The 23315-nt window shown below is 39.5% G+C and overlaps 1 pseudogene; it reads left to right on the top strand.

Annotated features, from left to right (window-relative positions):
- Positions 1-20096, top strand: part of LOC128774158 (cytochrome c oxidase subunit 1-like) — a 95139-nt pseudogene extending 75043 nt beyond the window's left edge.
- Positions 20097-23315: the final 3219 nt, after the last annotated feature.

Genomic DNA, 23315 nt, shown 5'->3' with positions numbered 1-23315 from the left:
TGGCTGCATCAACTTCAATCAGTCTTGTGTCCCAAATCCATTGTCTCCTGAGGATTGAAATGTGGGCCTGGGAGGACCACATCCATGGGAAGGGTCAGGGTTGAGGCCCAGGAGACAGTAGGACCCTATCCACAAGTAGGGCATGATACCCTTTCTGAAGAGGTCATTTGAGGGCAAGGGTGAGGGTGAGGGTCAGCCATAGTGTTGGGGTGCAGAGACTGATGGCATGCAGTCCAGTTAGATTTTCAGCCTGAATCATACCCTTTTGCTCTATCCCAGTGATGGCCAGGGCACGGAATCCTGCTGTGTTCCTGGCTGAATAATCTCGCGATGGTCGTGTATCCCAAATCGTTATTTTTTTCCTCAGACATAGGTTTGGGGCCAGGTTAGAACCAGTGCCAATGCTAGATAGTAAGATTAGGGGCCAGGAAATTGTAGGGGCCTATCTGCTGGCAGGGAGAAGCCCTACATGGGGGACTGAGTTGAGGGCGATGGTCAGGGTGAAAGTCAGGCTTAAGGTTTACATTAGGGGCTAGGCTGTTTGTGTGGATTAAGGTTCAGGTTTCTCTCTGAATCCTACTCTCTCACTTGATCCAGTCATTGGAAGTGGCATTAATTCCTACTATGTAACTGGCCGAGTAATCTTGTATCAGTTCTGTGTCCCCAAATCATTGTTTCCTCAGATCTGGAATCTGGAACCAATTTGGTAGGGCCAAAGCCATGGTTAGGGTTAGGGTTAGGGCCCATCAGATGATAGGGGAGTATCCGTCAACAATGCAGAGCCCTCCCTGGAGGGCTCAGTTGAGGGGGAGTTTTGGGGGGGAGGGTAATGCTTAAGATTTGGTTCAGGGGCTAGGCTGATGGTGGGGGTTAGGGTAAGATTCTCCCTCATAATCAAACTCTCTGGCTCCATCCTGGTTGTTGCAAATGGCACGATTTTTTTCTGAGTCAGTCATTTGCCCCATTTCTACTGTTACCTTCCAAACTGAGGTCTGAGCCTGGGTAGGGCCAGAGGCATGGCTCAAGTTAGCTTTAGGGTCCAAAAGATGGTAGTGGCCTGTTGGCAGTAGTGTGGAGCACTCCCCAAAGGGCTGACTTGAGGGCAAGTGTTAGGGTGAGGGTCAGGCTTATGGATCATGTTCAGTGCTAGGGTGATGGTGGGGTTAGTGTTATGTGTTTGCCCACAATCTTACACTCAAGCTCCATCCCTGTCATTGCAAATAGCAGAACTTACTTTTCCATTCCTGGCAGAGTAATCTTGTATTAGTCATGTTCCCCAAATTCCTTGTTTGGTCAGACCTGGGTAGGAACAGAGTCATGATTAGGGTTGCACTTAGGGCCCAGCAGATGGTAGTTGTCTAAATGCCTGCAGTGCAGAACCCCCCACAGAGGACTGAATTGAGGGCAAAAGTCAGGATTTGCAACAGGTCTTGGTTTCAGGCGCAAGGGCTAGGCTGATTGTATGGTCTAGGGTTAGGATTTCACTCAGAACCTTACTCTTTGGTTGCATCATGGTCATTGAAAATGGCACCATTTCCTCTTTTGTTTCTGGCCAAGTCATGTTGCATCAGTCATGTGTCCCAAATCCACTGTTTCCTCAGAACTAGCATTCAAGTCCTATTAGGGTCAGAGCCATGATTTGGGTTATGGTTAGTTCATGGAAAATGGTAAGGGCCGACTTGGAAGGCTCAGTTGAGAGAAGTTGTTAGGGTGAAGGTCAGCATTAGGGTCAGGTTCTGCAGTCAAGAATACTCTATCCAGCATGAGAATCATTCAGAGTATGAGGAGAGTTTCCCAGATGACCAAAACTAAACCAGATCCTCAAGAAATATTAAAAAGGACTCTTTCAGTGGAATGGAGAGATGAAAGTATCAGTATAGAGATAGGAAACACAAAGAAGTTAAGTGAATTTTTCTGTAAATAAACCAAAAAAGTCACCAAAAAAAAGGATATAAAACATAACAACATATACCTCAAATGTATGGAGGAAAGGAGAAAAGAAAGGTTTCAGTTAAATGATGATCAACATAATCATAATCATATGTAGTAGAGGTTATATATAAACCTAAACATTACCATATCTGAAAACCACTAATACGCAAAGAATTAAGATAAAGGAATCCAAGTATATCACTAAAAAAATCAGACCTAAAAACATCTGCAGATTAAAAGTGAGAGGATGGAGTAGCATTTGTCATGCAAGTGGTTGTCAAAAGAAGGCTGGAGTAGCAATTCTTATATTAGACAAAATAGACTTTAAAACCAAGATTGTAGCAAGAGACAAAAAGGATACTGTATCATAATCAAAAGGACATTCCAACCAGAATTTATAATAATTGTAAATATTTATGCACCCAATTTAGAAGCACCCAAATACATTAAACAGTTAATAACCATAGGGGACTTTAACACCCCACTTACATCAATGGACAGATCATCTAAACAGAATATAGACAAGGAAATATGACTTTGAATGACACACTGGCCCAGATGGACTTAACAGATATATTCAGATCATTCCATCCTAAACACATTCTTTACAACTGCACATGGGACATTCTCAGAACACGTCACATGTTAAGTCACAAAATAGATCTGAACAAATAGAAAAAGGCTGAAGTCATTCTATGCACCTTTTTTGACCACAGCATTATGAAACTAGAAGTCAAACACAAGAAAAAATCTGGAAAAAACACAAAATACATGGAGGTTAAATAAATAACATGCTACTAAGCAATGAATGTGTCAATCAGGGAGAAAAAGGAGAAGGAGAGGGAGAAGAAGGAGTAGGAGGAGGGGAGGAGGAGGAGGAAGGGGAGAGGAGGAGGAAGAGGAAGAAGAGGAGGAGAAATTTTAAAAGTGCATTGAAAAATACAAAATCTATAAAGAACTTATCAAACAACACACCAAAAACAAATAATCCATTAAAGAAATGAACAAAAGACATGAATTTTTCTGAAGAAGAAAATTCTTCAGATCACTCATCATCAGGGATATACAAATCAAAACCACAATGAGATACCACATCACACCTGTCAGAATGGCTGAAATTAACAACTCAGGAAACAACAGATGTTGGTGTGGATGTGGAGAAGGAGGAACCCTTTTGTACTGCTGATGGGAATGCAATCTGTTGCAGCCACTCTGGAAAACAGTATGGAGTCTCCTCAAAAAAATCAAAAACAGAACTACACTACAACCCAGAAATTGCACTACTAGGAATTTATCCAAAGGCTATGAAAGTGCTAATTTGAAGGGGCACACGCACCCCAATGTTGATAGCAGCACTGTCAACAATAGCCAAAGTATGGAAAGAGCCTGAATGTCCATCGACTGATGAATGGATAAAGAAGATGTGGTGTGTATATACAATGGAATACTACTCAGCGATCAAAAAAAGAATGAAACCTTGCCATTTGCAACAATGTGGATGGAACTAGAGTGTATTATGGTAAGCGAAATAAATCAGTCTGAGAAAGACAAATATCATATGATTTAAATCATATGTGGAATTTAAGAAACATAACAGATGAAACTAGGGGAAGAAAAGCAAAAATAAGATAAAAACAGAGAGGGAGACATATAAGATAAGGGAGACAAAAATAAGATAAAAATAGTGAGGGTTGCTGGTGGGGTGTCAGGTTGGGGGGATGGGCTAAATGGGTGATGAGCACTAAGGAGACCACTTGTTGGGTTGAGCACTAGGTGTTATATGTAAGTGATAAATCACCAAATTCTATTCCTGAAATCATTATTATACTATTATGTTAACTAACTTGGATTTAAATTTTTAAAATGTGCATGGAAAACAACGGGAATGAAAATATAATGATCCAAAACTTCTGAATGCAGCAAAATCGATTCTAAGAGGGAAATTATACCAATACAGCCCTACCTCAAGGTTCAAGAGAAATCTCAAATAAACAGCCTAATCTTGCACCTAAAGAAACTAGAAAAAGAACAACAAACAAACCTAGAACCAAAAGAAGGAAGGAAATAATGAAGACTGGAGCAGATATAAATGATATAGAAATTAAAGAGAAGAAAGAAAGAAAGAAAGAAAGAAAGAAAGAAAGAAAGAAAGAAAGAAAGGGAGGGAGGAAGAAAACAAAAACCATAGAAGGGATCAATGAAACCAGAAGCTGGTTCTTTGAAAAAATCAATAAAATTGATAAACCTCTAGCCGGGCATTTACAGAAAAAAAAAAAAGACATAAAATAAGAAAGGAGAAATAAAATGAGAAAGGAGAAATAACAACCAACACCACAGAAACACAATTATAAGGGAATATTGCAAAAACAAAAAACAAAACAGCAAACTGCCAACTTAGAAGAAATGATTAAATTCCTAGAAACATATAAATGACCAAAACTGACACAGGAGGAAATAGAAAATTGGAACAGACTGATACGCAGAAAAAAAAAAAAAATCAGTCGGTATTTAAAAAACTTCCAACAAACAATATCCAGGACCAGATGGCTTCACGGGCAAAATCTACCAAGCCATTAAAGATTTCATACCTGTTCTTCTTAAACTATTCCCAAAAATAGAAAAGGAAGGAAAGATGAATTCATTCTATGAGACCAGCATTATCCTGACACCAACACCAGGTAAAGAGAAGTACAGGCCAATATGCTTGATGAACATACATACAAAAATTCTCATTGCAAGAATAGTAAACATAATTCAACAACCCATTACAAAAATCATTCACCATGATCAACTGGGATTTATTCCTGGGTCACAAGTGCAGTTCAATATTCACAAGTCAATCATTGTAATACATCGCATCAATAAGAGAAAGGTTAAGAACCATAAGATCATTTCAATAGATTCAGAAAAAGCATTTGGCAACATACAATATCCATTCATGATAATAATTAAAAAAAAACCTTTCAATAAAGTAGGTCTAGAGGGAACAAACCTCAACCTAATAAAGGCCATCTATGAAAAATATAGCTAACATCATCCTTAATAAGAAAATACTAAGGCCTTTTCCCCTAAGGCAAGAACAACACAAGGATGTCCACACTCACCGCTTTCATTCAACATAGCACTGAAAGACATAGCCAAAGCAATCAGACAACAACAATAAAAAAGGAAATCCAAATCAATATGGAAGAAGTAAATCTCTCACTATTTGCAGGTTATAGGAGACTATAGTATCCTATAGAAAACCCTAAAGACTCCACAATAAAAAATGACTAGAATTGATCAATGAATTCAGTAAAATCTCAGGATCCAAAAATCAATGTACAGAAATTTGTTGCCTTTATATAGACTAATGGAAAGAGAAATTAAGAAATTAAGAAAACAATCTTGGGTGTTGTATGGAAGTGATGAATCACTGAATTCTGCTTCTGAAATAATATGTTAATTAACTAAAATTTAAATTAAACAAAGAAAAAAATCTTAGTCCACTCACTTGGTCATGGTCTATTAAAGGGTTTTGACAACAGTGTGAGATATACTGTCTAACACCATCATTTTAAATGGCTGTATCATGTCCTGCTACCAGAGGAAACAGATCCTCTCCATCTGAGAAAGAGGCATCCTATTCAGAGATCTTAGTGTCAAAGCAGAGATGACACATCCCTACATGAATTCTTTGTGCAATTCTCTAATCACTGTCTTTTGTTTCTAGAAGCCGACTCCTCCCTACCAGAACCAAAGGTAATGGCAGCTGAAATCACAGCAACAATCGCCCTCCAATGAAAGAGTTGAGGCCCCTCTCACTACTGAAAAATGAGTGCCCTTATCTCTAAAGGGCTCTAGTTTCAGGAGTTTGGTGAAATATTTTTTCTGGTTTGATGGATGAGAAACTACACCAAATCTATTGTCCTATTTTCACTTTTCTAAGGATGAGTGAGGCTGGATGTTCGTCACTTACAGCCATTTCCAAAATGTAGCCACTGCTCTCAGTTCTGGGGTAAGCCTGCTGGACACACAGTCTCCTGGACATCCCAGGGGATGCAGACTGTGATCTATGTCCAGTCAGGAAACTTCACTCCTTGTAAAACCACTAACCTGTTAGTTACTGGCTTCTAACCAGCAGAATTCAGCTGGAATGATGGGAGGTCATTTTCAAGATTTCATGACACAAATTCTGTCATTTTCTTCTTACTTGTTTTGTCCTGTGTTCCATCTCTATGTCTCTCTACTCCCCTCTCCCTCCCTCCCCTCTCTCTCTATTTCCTTACCTTCTCTCTCTCTCTCTCTCTCTCTCTCTCTCTCTCTCTCTCTCTCCCCCCCCCCCCACTTTCTGTCCTCATGTCCTCCTTCTGTTTCTCCTCTACCCCTGGAAATGTGGAACCAAGCACTTAAGTTTGGGGCTACCAAGGTCTCCTATATAGGAGAGACACAAACAAGCTCCCAGGTCAACAGATTGAAATAGGCTCCCAGTTCAAACTGAATTCTGACATTGCCATGGGAGTGAACTTGGGAGTAAAGTATCACCCTGTTGAGTCTCGGTTAAGACCACAGCCCTGGATTCATAGAGACTGTGAGACAGTGTCATGCAGCAATGCTGTGCCTGGATTCCTCTCCCACAAAAATTGTGAGCTTTTAAATATTTGTAGTCTTAAGATTCAAGGCATTTAGACAATGTTGTCATAGAGGAATGGACAACTAACAGTCTACCAGGTCTCAACATCTGGTCTATCCTCTGCCTCCTCCCTGCCTCTCCCCTCCCACGATCCCACAGCCACATTTTTCACCTTTCTAATGTTTCTGGACAAGCTAAGTTCCATCACCTATTCTCTGCAACAGCAATATCTTCTCCCTGACACAAAGCAGACATGTGCAGGGTGGTTTCCTCTTGCCTCTTGTCATTCTGGCCCCAACAAATGCCACCTCAGTGAGGCCTCTCATACCTTTCAGTGACTCCCCAGCCTATCCTCACAGCACACTCATTATTTTTGCTATTACAGTTCTTGCCCTTTTTTTCACGTCTTGTCTTTCATACTTTTGTTCATCTCCCCTCCAGACTGTTAAGACCTGGCAGGCAGGGACCACTCAGTCATTGTGAGCCTTGCACTTAGGCCCACCAGATCCCCAGCACAAGGTGAGTGCTTGAAGAAGTTACTGAATGAATAAATAGAAGTACTTTGTATCACTCATCTAGATTTTCACCAGTTTATTCAATTGAGATAACTATTAGTAATAGGAAACATATGTTGGATCTGAGGCAGGCGAAATCCAGAATGACTTCTGCATGACATTTCCCTTGTTCAGTTGCTCCAGCAAAACTCAGTGGGCATGACTGACACAGGAAGCTGCCTGTTCTCTGGGATCCATCACTCACACTGGAGCCACAGTCATAAAGATGACCAAACAATATCAGTACCTTTATGTGGCTGACATGAAGGCAGTTGCCCTTTAAGGTCCCAGGGTAAATCTCAGGACTTACAGGCTCCAGGGCTGTGCAAGGGATCTCAGGATTCTGCCCTTCCCCTTTCTCTGTCCATACCCAGTGTATACTCTTTACTCAGGAGGCCAGGAAAATGACACCCTATTTCCAAATGAAGATCCTGGGGGTCCAACAAGGACAGGTATTGTACTTGGACTCCAGACTCAGCATACAGTGCTCTGACATGCCCTTCCCTATTCCAAGTCCTCACCAATCCAAGTCCCCAAGCCTCTCTAAAGTCTAAAAGACTCCCAGCCAGTATAAAGCATTGCTCTAATATCTCAGAACACAGTGAGTCATTGATGGAGAGCCAAGGCCAATTGACACTTAATGATTATATGGAACTCTGGAGAAATCCACTGGGAATGCAATATTATACAGGAGAACACTGAAGTCTTTTCTTCTGTAGCTATTGACTAAACTAAATCATAAACCCAGGAAGCCACAGAGTTGGACTGCAGTACCATAGTCCTTTCCTCTGGAGCCTGGGCCAGTGACGGCCCTGGGTCCAGCAGAAACCTACAAACTTCAGGAATTCCTTGCCCATCATTGGGCCTTTGAGCATGCAGCTATGAAAATGGATGCTGCTGCCCCATGGCGGGGCTCTCTGTAACCTCTTTCTTCTTTCTCTCTTGTCACAGTGTCAGCTCTTTCTTAAACAGAACTTTAGAATGTGTGTTCCAGAGCACATTTGGGGATTTGGACAGTAAAATGACCCCAAATCAAGTGGACATGATTCCTCCCAGAATATTAGAGTCTCTCATTTCTAAAGCAAACATGATGGGAGGGGCTTGAGCCATGGCCTAAAATGACAGACGCCAGCCTTATCCTCTGGACTCTTCCACCTCCTGTTATCTGGGGAGGTTCTATTCTCTTGATCATAGCAACCACCCCAAAGTACAATGAGAGATTGCATACATAACTACAAAAGCCAGTTCTCAAGAGGATGTGATGTCAGGCTCCGTTAATACTGGATGGGGTGTCAGGTGGGGAGTGCTCAGCCACACCTGCATACTTTATACAGGTATGGAGTATATTCGTTTACTTTAGATAGGCATAAAAATCTGCATAAAACAGGCAAATGTTTGGAGCCAATGAAAAAAAATCAAGTCTGTGTCCACCACCATGTATGCAGGACATCACTAATCCAACAGTGCATGAGTGTGCTCCCTGCCTTATGAGGCATGGTAATGCAGCAAAGACTCTGCTCAAGAAGTAGGTCTGAAGCAAACACCCCACCTCAATACCACCCACTGTTCAACCAGACAGAAGGACTATATCTCAGAATTACACAATCTGCTTCCACATCTGCCTCTGCTGCTAGCCATACAGGGATTTGTCCTTCAGAAAGACAGATATCCTTTCCAAAGTCACACAGTGCTCCAATGGTAAAGTTCTTTCTTTGGTTAGGATTAGATTTGGGCACATGTAGTAGGTGTCAAAGTAATAGTGGCACAAACAGGATACTGAGGTGTTTCTTTTTCATATAAATAAAACTGGATGTGGCTAGTCTATAACTGATTATGGATTGTCTACCATAAGAGATCTCATACCATTGATCTCCCTGCCCTAACACCTTAGTATATGATTTCCCTTTTTAAAACTTAAAAAAGCAGAATCTATACTTAATGCACTATGGTAACAATCAGTATTAATCAACCCTACTTTGCATTGCTACACATTTGCACACATGCATTTTTCAAAGCCATACTGTTCATATGTTCTAAATCAATTATTCACAACTTAAACGATGAGCAAGATATCTGAAAAATAGACAGCTTATATAAATCAATACCATTCACCACTACCTCCTTCATTATTGGAAGGCTTGCATCCCCAGGAATACCTTTCCTAACAGGCTTTTATTCTAAAGACCTAATCATCGAGACTGACAACACATCGTATACCAACACCTGAGCCCTACTAATAACTCTCATCGCCACATCCCTGACAGCCACCTATCGTACCCGAATCATATTCTTCACACTTCTAGGACAGCATCGTTTCAATTCCTTAATTTTAATCAATGAAAATAATCCCCTCCTAATCAACTCCATCAAATGTCTTTCAATTGAAAGTATTTTTCCGGGGTATCTAATTTCTTATAATATCCTCCCAACAACAATTCCACAGATAACTATGCCCCATTATCTGAAATTAACTACCCTTGCTGTGACTATTATAGATTTCATTCTGGCATTAGAACACAACCTTGCAACTAAGAACCTAAAATTTAAATATCCTTCAAACCTTTTCAAGTTCTCTAATCTCCTGGGATACTTCCCAATCATTATGCACTGCCTCCCACCAATAGCAAACCCAACTCTAAGCCAAAAATTTGCATCAATGTTACTAGACATAATATGATTAGAAAATTTATTACCAAAATCCATCTCCTATTTTCAGATAAAAATATCAACTGCTGTATCTAGCCAAAAAGGATTAATTAAACTATATTTCCTTTCTTTTATGATTACCTTAATTCTTGGCCTATTCCTACTTAATTTCCATAGTAACCTCCATAATCACCAATACACCAGTAAGCAAGGATCAACCAGTGACAATAACTAATCAGGTTCTGTAGCTATATAAAGCTGCTATTCCCATAGCTTTTTTACTAAGAAATCCTGAATCACCTGTATCACTCAATCATCTGCATTATTAAACTTAAACACAACCTCAACCTCATCTTTTTAAAAATATAGGAAGCCATTAACAACTCTGCCAATACCCCTGTAATAAACATTCCTAACACAGTCTTATTAGATGCTCAAACCGCAGGGTACAGTTCAGTAGCCATAGCTGTAGTATAACCAAACACCACAAGTAACCCCCCTAAATAAATTAATAAGATTATTAAACCTAAAAAGGATCCCCCCAAATTTAATACAATTCCACAACCAATACCACCAGCCACAATTAAACCAAACCCACCATAAATTGGAGAAGGCTTTGAAGAAAAACTAACAAAGCTAATCACAAAAATAGTACTTAAAATAAATACAACGTACGTTATCATTATTTCCATATGGAATCTAACCATGACCAATGATATGAAAAGCCATTGTTGCATTTCAACTATAAGAATTTAATGACCAACATCCGAAAATCCCTCCCACTCATCAAAATCATCAATGAGTCATTCATTAACCTCCCTGCTCCATCCAACATTTCAACATGATGAAATTTCGTCTCCTTACTAGGAGTTTGCCTCATTCTATAGATTCTGACAGGTCTATTCCTAGCCATACACTATATGTCAGATACAGCAACCGCCTTTTCATCAGTAACTCGTATCTGTCAAAACATCAACTTTGGCTGAATCATTCGATACATACATGCCAACGGAGCTTCCATATTTTTCATCTGTCTATTCATGCATGTAGGCCAAGGCATGTACTATGGCTCTTACACCTTCTCAGAAACATGAAACATCAGAATCATATTATTTACACTCATGTCTATAGCCTTCATAGGCTACATCCTACCATGAGGCTGAATAACCTTCTGAGGAGCTACCGTCATCACCAACCTCCTGTCAGCAATCCCATACATCGGAACTAACTTGGTATAATGAATCTGATGAGGGTTCTCAGTAGATAAACCCTAACACGATTTTTTGCCTTTCACTTTATCCTCCCATTCATTATTTCAGCTCTAGCAGCAGTCCACCTTTTATTCCTACATTAAACAGGATCTAACAACCCCTCAGGAATAGTATCTAATTCAGATAAAATCCCATTTCACCCATACTATAAAATCAAAGACATTCTAGGTCTTCCATTCCTAATCCTAACACTAATATTACTTGTCCTATTTTCACCAGACCTTCTAGGAGATCCAGACAACTACACCCCTGCCAACCCCCTAAACACTTCACCACACATTAAGCCCGAATGATGCTTCTTATTCACATATGCAATCCTTCAATCTATCCCTAATAAACTAGGAGGAGTCCTAGACCTAATTCTCTCTACTTTAATTCTGTAAGTCATTCCGCTATCCCACACTTCAAAACAAGGAGGAATGATATTCTGACCACTAAGCCAATGCCTATTCTGAGTCCTAGTAGCAGACTTACTAACCCTAACATGAATTGGAGGACAACTAGTAGAATACCCTTTCATTACTATTGGTCAATTAGCCTCTATCCTATACTTCTCAACCCTCATAATCTTCATACCTATTTCTGGCATCATCAAAAATCGTCTTTCAAAATGAAGAGTCCTTGTAGTATATAAAATACCTTGGTCTTGTAAACCGAAAAAGGAGAAAGCCCTCCCTAAGACTTCAAGGAAGAAGCAGCAGCCACACCATCAGCACCCAAAGCTGAAATTCTTTTTAAACTATTCCTTGCAATACCAGAAATCGACCCCACAACTTTCATAATTCATATATTGCATACTTTCATACTGTGCTTGTCCAGTATGTCATTTTCCCATTATGATGCAAACCAAAGCATGTACAATGCATCTATTAATATTATATAAGACATACTATGTATAATTGTGCATTGGACAGCTTTATGAGCAGTCTCTCTATGGATCTCAACTGTTCAAAAAAGCTTAATCACCTAGCCTCGAGAAACTAGCAATCCTTGCTTGAATATGTACCTCTTCTCAGTCAGGGTCCATTTCAACATGGGGGTTTCTATTCTGGACCTATACTGGCACCTGGTTCTTACCTCAGGGCCATTCTAATTCTTTAATCCTACAGCCATCTCAAATAGGACATCTCAATTGACTAATGACTAATTAGCCAATTTCACACATAACTGTGGTGTCATGCATTTGGTATCTTTTAATTTTTAGGAGGGGGTATTGCTATGACTCAGCTATGACCGTAAAGGTCTTGATGCAGTCAAATAACTTGTAGCTGGGTTTATTCACTATGCTGTGTCTCTATGCTCACACAAATAAGGTGCAATTCAGTCAATGGTTACTGGACATACACTTTAACTTCAATGCTTCAACAGGATGCACACACGCACACACATATGTACACACATGGATGTAAACATACACACGCACATGCACATGTATACACATACACACACGTACACATACACACACACACACACATATACACGTATTTATCCAACAGATAAGCAATTAGTTTAACCAACCCCACTTATGCCCAGTAACCCTATGGTGAGAATACATATTTATTATTGTCCTGCCAAACCCCAAAAACAAGACTAAATTCGCATCCAAACATAAGGCCTAAGTATGTCTTTATAAATACACCAAAAACATCCCAACTAAATATTAGCTAAAAATACCAGTGTTACACATCGATTCACAGCTATCTATATATACAAAACCTTAAGCTCTAATTCGTCCTTATTGAGCAATATTCTCTCACAACTAATTCCATTAAACCAATTAACTAACCCAATATATCCCTTGTTAATGTAACTTAAACACACAAAGCAAAGCACTGAAAATGCCTAGATGAGTTGTCAGACTCCATAAACACAAAAGTTTTGCCCTAGCCTTTCCATTAGGTATTAATAGGATTACACATGCAAGCTTCCTCGCCCTGGTGAAATGCCCTCTAAATCGTTAATGATCCAAAAGACCGGGTATCAAGTATACAACAATGTAGCTCATGATACTTGCTTAGCCACACCTCCCACAGGATACAGCAGTGATAAAAATTAAACCATGAATGAAAGGTCGACTAAGTCATATTAAACAAGGGTTGGTAAATTTCGTGCCAGCCTCCAAGGTCATATGATTAACCCGATCTAACAGACCTACGGTGTAAAGTGTGTTATAGAGGCATTCCACGTTAAAGTTAAATGTTAACTAGGCAGTAAAAAGCTACAGTTAACATAAAAATATAGCACGAAAGTAACTGTAACACCTTTGACCACACGATAGCTAAGACCCAAACTGGGATTAGATACCCCACCATGCTTATCCCTAAACTTAGCTAACTAAATAAATCTATCCACCAGAGAACTACTAGCAACAGCTTAAAACTCAAAGAACTTTATATCCCTCTACAGAAATCTGTTCTATAATTGATAAACCCTGATGCGCCTCATCACCCCTTGCTAATCCAGTCTATATACCACCGTCTTCAGCAAACCCTAAAAAGAAAGAAAAGTAAGCACAAGTATCTTAACCTAAAAAAGTTAGGTCAAGGTATAACTTATGAGGTGGGAAGTAATGGGCTACATTTTCTATATTAGAACACTTTTCAGCGAAAGTTCTTATGAAATTAAGAACAAAGGGAGGATTCAGTAGTAAATTTAGAATAGAGAGCTCAATTGAACTGGGCCATGAAGCACGCACACCCCTCCCATCACCCTGCTCAAGTGAAAAAACTCAAAGGCAATCTATTCAAATTATAAAAAACGCAAGAGGAGACAAGTCATAACGGCAAGCATACTGGAAAGTGTGCTTGGATAAACAAGATGTAGCTTAAATAAAGCATCTGGTTTACACCCAGAATATTTCATATCAAACTGACCATCTTGAGCCAAAACTAGCCCAAACAACCATAAATTCAACTAACATAAAACACTAAATCAAAACATTTAGTTAATTCTTAAAAGTATAGGAGATAGAAAGTTAAGTTGAGGCTAAATAGAAAATATCATAAGGGAAAGATGAAAGAAAAATTGAAAGCACTATACAGCAAAGATTACCCCTTGTACCTTTTGCATAATGAATTATCTAGAATAACCTAACAAAGAGAACTTAAGCTAGGCTCCCCAAAACCAGATGAGCTGCCTATGAACAATCCTTACAAGATGAACTCAGCTATGTTGCAAAATAGTGAGAAGATTTGTAGGTAGAAGTGAAAAGCCTAACAGGCCTAGTGATAGCTGGTTACCCAGAACAGAATTTTAGTTCTTTAATTTTTTTAACGTTTATTTTTGAAGGGGAGAAAGACAGACTGTGAGTGGGGGAGGGGCAGAGAGAGAGGGAGACACAGAATCCGAAACAGGCTACAGGCTCTGAGCCATCAGCACAGAGTCCGATGCGGGGCTTGAACCCACAAACTGTGAGATCATGACCTGGGCCGAAGTCTGACACTTAACCGACTGAGCCACCCAGGCGCCCCTGGTTCAACTTTAAACTTACCTAAAACACCAAAAATTCTTTTTTTCTTAAATTTTTTAACATTTATTCAATCTTAGAGACAGAGAGAGACAGAGTGTGAGTGGGGGAGGGGCAGAGAGAGAGGGAGACACTCTGAAGCAGGCTTCAGGCTCTAAACTGTCAGCACAGAGCCCGATGTGGGGCTCGAACTCACAGACCATGAGATCATGACCCGAGCTGAAGTCAGACACCTAACCAGCTGAGCCACCCAGGTGCCCCAAAACCCCAAAAATTATAATGTAAGTTTAAAATATAATCTTAAAAGGTACAGCATTTTAGAACTAGGATACAACCATTTTTAGAGAGTAAGCATAAACATAACCATAGTTGGCTTAAAAGCAGCCATCAAGAAAGCATTCAAGCTCAATAATTAAAACATCTTAATATCAAAAATATGCAATCAACTCCTAACTCAATACTGGGTTAATCTATCTAGCAATAGAAGCAATAATGCTAATATGAGTAACAAGAAATATTTCCCCTGCTCCTTATGCCAGAGCAGATAACCACTGGTAGCTAGCAACAAGATAAAAATAATCTAGCCTATAAACTAAATATCAAACCAATTGTTGATCCAACACAGGCATGCAACCAAGGAAAGATTAAAAGAAGTAAAAGGAACCTGGCAAACATTAAACCCTTCCTGTTTACTAAAAACATCACCTCTAGCACTTCTAGTATTAGAGGCACTGCCTGCCCAGTGACATTCATTAAATGGCTGCAGTATCCTGACTGTACAAAGGTATCATAATCACTTGTGCCCTAAATAGGGACTTGTATGAACAGCACCACGAGGGTTTTACTCTCTTACTTCCAATCCGTGAAATTGACTTCCTGTGAAGAAGCGGAAATACAACAATAAGATGAGAAGACCCTATGGAGCTTTAATTAATTGGCTCAAGGAGACTACACCAACACAGCTGACAGGGACAATAAACCTCCACATGAGCCAACAATTTAGGTTGGGGTGACCTCGTAGAATAAAACAACCTCCAAGTGATTCAGGTCTAGACTAACCAGTCAAAAGTATAACATCACTTATTGATCCAAACTATTTGATAAATGGAACAAGTTACCCTAGGGGTAACAGCGCAATCCTATTTTAGAGTCTATATTGACAACAGGGTTTATGACCTCAATGTTGGATCAGGACATCCCGATGGTGCAGCAGCTATCAAAGATTCGTTTGTTCAATGATTAAAGTCCAATGTGATCTGAGTTCAGAATGCAGCAATCCAGGTGGCTTCTATCTATTAAACAATTTCTCCCAGTACAAAAGGACAAGAGAAATGAGGCCTACTTTACCAAAGCACCTTCAACCCAATAGATGATATAATCTTAATCTCCAAAGTTTATCTATTTACATCTCCGGAGAGTTTGGGTTTGTTGGTGTGGCAGAGCCCCGTAATTGCCTAAAACTTAAACCTTCATAATCAGAGGTTCAACTCCTCTCCCTAATAACATGTTTATAATCAATATTCTTTCATTAATTATCCCTATTCTCCTCACCATAGCTCTCCTAACATTAGTCGAACGTAAGGTACTAGTGTATATACAACTTCGCAAAGGACCAAACATTGTGGGGTCACATGGTCTGCTCCAACCCATTGCAGATGCCATAAAAGTCTTCACCAAAGAACCCTTACATCCTCTATATCTATATTCATCATAGCACCTATCCTGGCTCTCTCATTAGCCCTAACCATGTGAATTCCTCTCCCCATGCCATACGCACTCATCAACATAAATTTAGGAGTACTATTCATATTAGCTATGTCAAGCCTCACTGTCTACTCAATACTATGGTCAGGATGAACCTCAAATTCTAAGTATGCTTTAATTGGAGCCCTACAAGCCATAGCCCAAACAATTTCATACAAAGTTACACTAGCCATTATTCTCCCATCAGTATTACTAATAAATGGGTCTTTCACACTAGCCACACTAATTACTACCCAAGAACACATATGACTAATTCTTCCCACATGGCCCCTAGCCATAATATGATTCATCTCAACATTAGCAGAAACCAACTGAGCCCCTTTCGATCTAACAGGAGAATCAGAGCTTGTTTCCAGATTCAACATAGAATATGCAACAGGTCCCCTTGCCCTATTTTTCCTAGCGGAATATGTTAGCATCATCATAATGAATATTCTCACAACAATTCTATTCTTTGGAGTATCCCACAACCCGTATATACCAGAACTATATACCATCAATTTCACCATTAAAACTCTACTCCTAACAATCGCCTTCCTATGAATTTGAGCATCCTACCCACGATTCTGATATAACCAACTGATACACCTTTTATGAAAAAACTTCCTACCCCTCACCCTAGTCCTATGCATGTGACATGTATCCTTGCCCATCATCACAGCAAGCATTCCACCTCAAACATAAGACATATGTCTGATAAAAGAGTTACTTTGATAGAGTAAATACTAGAGGTTTAAATCTTATTTCTAGAATTACAGGACTTGAACCTAATCCTAAGAATTCAAAAATCTTCTTCTACCATATTACACCATATTCTACAGTAAGGTCAGCTAAATAATCTATCAGGCCCATACCCCGAAAATGTTGGTTTATATCCTTCCCATACTAACTAAACCCCCTATTCTCATTATTATGATTCAACTGTCATCTCAGGAACCATAATCACAATAACAAGCTCTCACTGACTAATAATCTGAATTGGCTTTGAAATAAATATACTAGCCACTATCCCTATTCTCATAAAAAGATATTTAACCCATGAGCCATAGAAGCATCTACAAAATATTTCCTAACACAAATAACTGCATCTATACTCCTAATGACAGGAATAATTATCAATGTTCTATATTCAGGACAATGAATAATATAAAAAAAACTCAACCCCATAGCATAAATTATAATAACCACTGCTTTGGCAATAAAACTGGGCTTGGCTCCATTTTACCTCTGAGTTCCTGAAGTTACACAAGGAATCTCCCTATCTTCAGGTCTAATTCTATTGACATGACAAAAAAAATCACACCACTATCCGTCCTCTACCAAATCTCACCTGCCATTAACCCCAATTTACCACTAACAAGAGCTATTATACCAGTCCTAATCGGAGGATGAGGGGGACTCAACCAAACACGACTACAAAAAATCCTAGCATACTCCTCAATCGCCCATATAGATTGAATAACAGCTATCATACTATACATCCCTACAATAACAATTCTAAACCTAGCTATTTACATCATTATAACACCCACCAGCTTCATACTATTCATACACAGCTCCACCACAACAACACTATCCCTATGACAAACAGGAAATAAAACACCCCTGATCACCTCACTCATTCTGATATTAATATTATCTTTAGGAGGTCTCCCGCCACCCTCAGGATTGATCTCCAAATGAATAATTATCCAAGAATTAACAAAATGGGATAATTATTATACCCACACTACTAGCTATCACAGCATTACTCAACCTATACTTCTATATACAACTAACATACGCCACAGCACTAACCATATTCCCCTCAACGAACAATACACAAATAAAATGACAATTTGAAAGTAAAAAAAAATAACTTTTTTATCCCCTCTCATCATAATCTCAACCATACTACTCCCATTCACACCAATATTATCCATCCTGGATTAGGAGTTTAGGTCCAAACAGACCAAGAGCCTTCAAAGCCCTAAGTAAGTCATATCGATTTAACTCCTGCACACCTTATTCTAAGGACTGCAAGAATCTATATTACATCAATTGATTTCAAATAAAACACTTTAATTAAGCTAAGCCCTTACTAGATTTGTGGGCTTCCATCCCTTGGAATTTTAGTTAACAGCTAAATACCCTAATCAACTGGCTTCAATCTACTTCTCCCACCACCTAGGAAAAAAAGGCAGGAGAAGCCCCGGCAGCGTTGAAGCTACTGCTTTGAATTTTCAATTCAATATGATACTTTACCAAAGAGCTTGGCAAAAAGAGGACTTAAACCTCTGTTCTTAGATTTATAGTCTAATGCTTTACTCGGCCATTTTACCTAAGTTTATAAACCGCTATTTTCCACTAACCAAAAAGATATTGGCACTCTCTATCTCCTATTTGGTGCCTAAGCTGGCATAAGTAGGAACCACCCTTAGGCTTATAATTCAAGCTGGACTTGGCACCGGGCACTCTATTGGGAGATGATCAAATCTATAATGTAATTGTCACTGCCCATGCATTCGTAATAATCTTCTTTATGGTAATACCAAGCATGATTGGAGGCTTTGGGAATTGATGAGTACCATTAATAATTGGAGCACCTGATATGGCACTCCCCCCAATAAATAACACAAGCTTCTGACTTCTCCCTCCATCCTTCCTACTCCTGCTCACATCATTGATAGTAGAGGCCAGCTCAGGAACCTGGTGAATTGTATATCCCCCTCTAGCTGTCAACCTAGCCCATGAAGGAGCATCCGTGGATCTAACAATTTTTTCCTTACATTTTTTAGGTGTCTTTTCAGGCTTAGGTGCTATTAACTTCATTACTACAATCATTAATATAAAAACCCCTGCCATATCTCAATATAAGACACCCCTTTTTGTCTGATCCATCTTAATTACTGCTGTCCTTTTACTCCTATCATTGCCAGTATTAGCGGCTGGAATTACCATATTACTAACAGATCAAAACCTAAATACCACTTCCTTTGATCCTGCTGGAGGAGGATGTCGCATCTTATATCAACACTTATTGTGATTCTTCAGACACCCAGAGGTTTATATTCCAATTTTACCAGGCTTCGGAATAATTTCACATATTGTTACTTACTATTCAGGCAAGAAGGAACCCTTTGGTTATATGGGAATAGTATGAGCAGAAATATCTATTGGTTTCTTAGGTTTTATTGTATCAGCCCATCATACATTTACTGTAGGAATAGACATTGACATATGAGCATACTTTACATCAGCCACCATAATTATTGCCATTCTTACTGGAGTAAAAGTATTTATCTGACTTGCTACTCTTCATGGAGGAAACATTGAATGATCCCCTGCTATATTATGAGTCCTGGGCTTTATCTTCCTATTTACCGTAGGGGGCCTAACAGTCTTGCAAACTCTTCATTAGACATTTTTCTTCATGATATATACCATGTAGTAGCCCATTTCCATTATGTATTATCAATAGAAGCAGTATTCACTATTATAGGAGGTTTTGTTCACTAATTCCCCCTATTCTCAGGATATACTGTTGATAATACCTGAACAAAAATTCATTTCACAATTATATTTGTAGGTGTTAATATAACATTTTCCGCTCAACATTTCCTTGGATTATCTGAAATACCTCGTTATTCTGATTATCCAGACGCATACACAACTTGAAACACAATCTCCTCAATAGGCTCTTTCATTTCACTAACAGAAGTAATATTAATAATATTTATAGTTTGAGAAGCCTTTGCATCCAAACGAGAAGTAGCAATAGTAGAATTAACGAAACTAATCTCGAATGATTACATGGATGTCCCCCTCCATACCATATATTTGAAGACCCAACCTACATGTCCTTAAAATAAGAAAGGAAGGAATTGAACCCTCTAGAACTGGTTTCAAGTCAATGTCATAACCACTATGTCTTTCTCAATAAAGAGACATTAATAAAAAGATTACATAACTTTGTAAAAGTTAAATTATAGGTTTAAATCCTTTGTGTCTCCATGCCATATCCCTTTCAACTAAGTTTTCAAGATGTTACATCCCCTAGTATAGAAGAACTTCTGCACTTTCATGATCACACATTAATAATTGTATTTCTAATTAGCTCCCTAGTTCTCTACATCATTTCACTAATACTAACAACCAAACTTATACATACAAGCACAATAGATGCCCCCAAAGTAGAAACTGTATGAACAATCCTGCTGGCTATTATTTTAATTCTTATTGCCCTACGCTCTCTAAAAATCCTTTACATAATAGACAAAATCAACAACCCTTCTCTAACCGTAAAAACTGTAGGGCATCAATGATACTAAAGTTATGAGTATACAGATTACGAAGACCTAAATTTTGATTCCTACATAATCCCCACTCAAGGATTAAAACCTGGAGAACTGCGACTGCTAGAAGTTGACAATCAAGTAGTACTGCCAACAAAAATAACCATTCATATACTAATCTCATCAGAAAATGTCCTGCACTCATGGCCCTCCCATCCCTAGATCTAAAACCTGATGCCATCCCAGGCTGACTAAATCAAACAACACTAATGGGCACACAACCTGGACTATATTATGGCCAATGCTCTGAAATCTGTGACTCAAACCACAGCTTTATACCTATTGTTCTTGAATTGGCTCCATTAACATACTTCGAAAAATGATCAGCATCTATACTAGAAAATTATTAAGAAGCTAAATAAGTATTAACCATTTAAGTTAAAGATTGGGAGTTTAAATCTCTTAATGATATGCCACAACTAGATACATCAGCTTGATTCATCACTATCATATCAATATTCATAATGCTATTTATTATATTTCAACTAAAAATTTCAAAACATTCACACCCAGGAAATTTAGGACCCGAATCTTCAGTAACACTAAAACAACCTAACTCTTGAGAAAAAAAATGAATAAAAATGTATTCACCTCTTTCATTACCCCAATAATAATAGGACTACCTATTATCCTAATTATTCTATTCCCAGTCATTCTATTTCCTCACCTAATCGACTAGTCAATTACCATCTGATTTCATTACAACAATGATTAGTTCAACTGACATCAAAACAAATACTAGCTATCCATAGCTACAAAGGACAAAACTGAGCTCTAATATTAACATCCTTAATCCTATTCATTGGCTCAACAAATTTACTAGGCCTATCACCACACTCATTCACACCTATCACCCAACTATCAATAAACCTAGGAATAGCCATTTTCCTGTGAGCTGGCACCGTAGTCACCAGGTTCCAATATAAAACGAAAGCACCCTTAGCTCACTACTTCAGGGAACACCTTTCCCCTAATCCCTATACTTGTAGTCATCAAAACCATTAGTCTCCTTATCCAGCCAATAGCTTTGGCCATACAACTCACAGCTAATATCACAGCAGATCACCTGTTAATTCACTGAGTTGGACGGGCTACTCTAGCCCTAATAAATATCAGCACCACTATCACTCTCATTACCTTTATTATTCTTGTCTTACTAACAATTCTTGAATTTGCTATGGCCCTTATTCAAGCCTATGTCTTTACCCTGTTAGTAAGCCTATACCTACATGACAACACCTAATGATCCACCAAACCCACACATATCACATAGTTAACCCAAGCCCATGACAACTCATGGGAGCTCTCTCAGACCTACTAATAACTTCAGTACTGGCAATATGATTTCACTTCAACTCAACATCATTATTAACTATAGGACTGACAACCAACCTGCTAACAATATATCAGTGGTGATGGGATATTGTCCAAGAAAGCACATTTCAAGGCCCCCATACACCTATTGTTCAAAAGGGCTTGTGGTATGCAGTAATTATCTTCATCATTTCAGAAGTATTTTTCTGGAGATTCAGGGAGGAGCCAAGATGGTGGAACAGCATGGAAGTTTTTGTGTGTCTCATGTCCATGAAATCCAGCCAGACCAACACTAAACCATCCTACACACCTAGAAAACTTACTGGAGTATTAACACAACAATCTACACAACCTGAACCACAAAATTCAGCAGGCACATGATGCAGAGAGCTGAACTTGGGGAGCGAGAAGCCGTGAAAGGTAGGGAACTACTTTTGCGGCAGAGAGAGGACAGAGACTGGGGGTGGGGGAGAGTATGGGAAAAGCACCCCTCCCCAAAAGCAGCTGGAGAGAAAATGGAGAATTGGAAACAGCCGCAGAGACTAAACTAAAAAGGGAGAAAGGAGAGGGTTTAAATTCCATTAAAACTGTAAACAAGGGGACCACAAAGGCTGCAACTCCACAGCTTGATACCTGGTGGTGATCTGGTGGGAAGGGCGAATCCCCAGGAAAAGAGTGGGGTCCACGAAGTTCTTGGGCCACACAGGGAAAAGCGGTTCCACTGCTGGAAGGACATTTGGTAGAGACTGTTGAAGCCATCTGGTCCCAGCATACCCCAGAAGGCAGCCACATTCGCTGGTGCTGGGTCAAGTCGTTAAGGGTGAAGCCTGGTGCCAGATGTGTGCTGTGATTTTCCATAGTCCCTGAAACGCTGCTGCTACACTGTCTCTCAAACATTTTCTGGGACAGGCTGGCACCTGGCCACAGTCTCAGGGCACCGGCAACAACAGGGTCCAGAGGGCATTCCTTGGTGCAGCCAATTCCTTGGCCATTGCTCGGTGAGACCCTCCTGCAGAGGGGCAGAACAGGTCAAAGCCACAGTCCTTCAGAATTAAGGGGCCAGGGAAAAAAAACAAACCTTGGGAGAGAGGTACTGCCTGAGACCTGGTCATGGAGAGTGAAAAAGATGGAAGTGGACATCTTTTTGAGATGAAAAAGATGAAAAAGAGCTGAAGACAGAGGATGGGTGCGCAATTGCTGATCCAGAGAACAGACTGGGTAGCTGGGTGGCGCCATTTTCACTGCTCCCGTGCATGTGCATACCCACCTACCAGCACCTCAACAATCCACCCCAGTAGACTAGCAGCACCACCTAGTGGAGAGCAGAGCTGTTACACTGAGCCCCGCCCAACTGGGCCAACTTCGCTCGTCAAGAACACAAGTCTCACTCCTGGCTTAATTTATGGACTATAAAAAGCTACA

Source organism: Panthera pardus, unplaced genomic scaffold (assembly GCF_024362965.1).
Source record: "Panthera pardus isolate Hobbes unplaced genomic scaffold, ASM2436296v1 HiC_scaffold_3, whole genome shotgun sequence".
Classification (NCBI taxonomy): Eukaryota; Metazoa; Chordata; class Mammalia; order Carnivora; family Felidae; genus Panthera; species Panthera pardus.
This window is presented reverse-complemented; position numbering and strand designations above follow the sequence as displayed.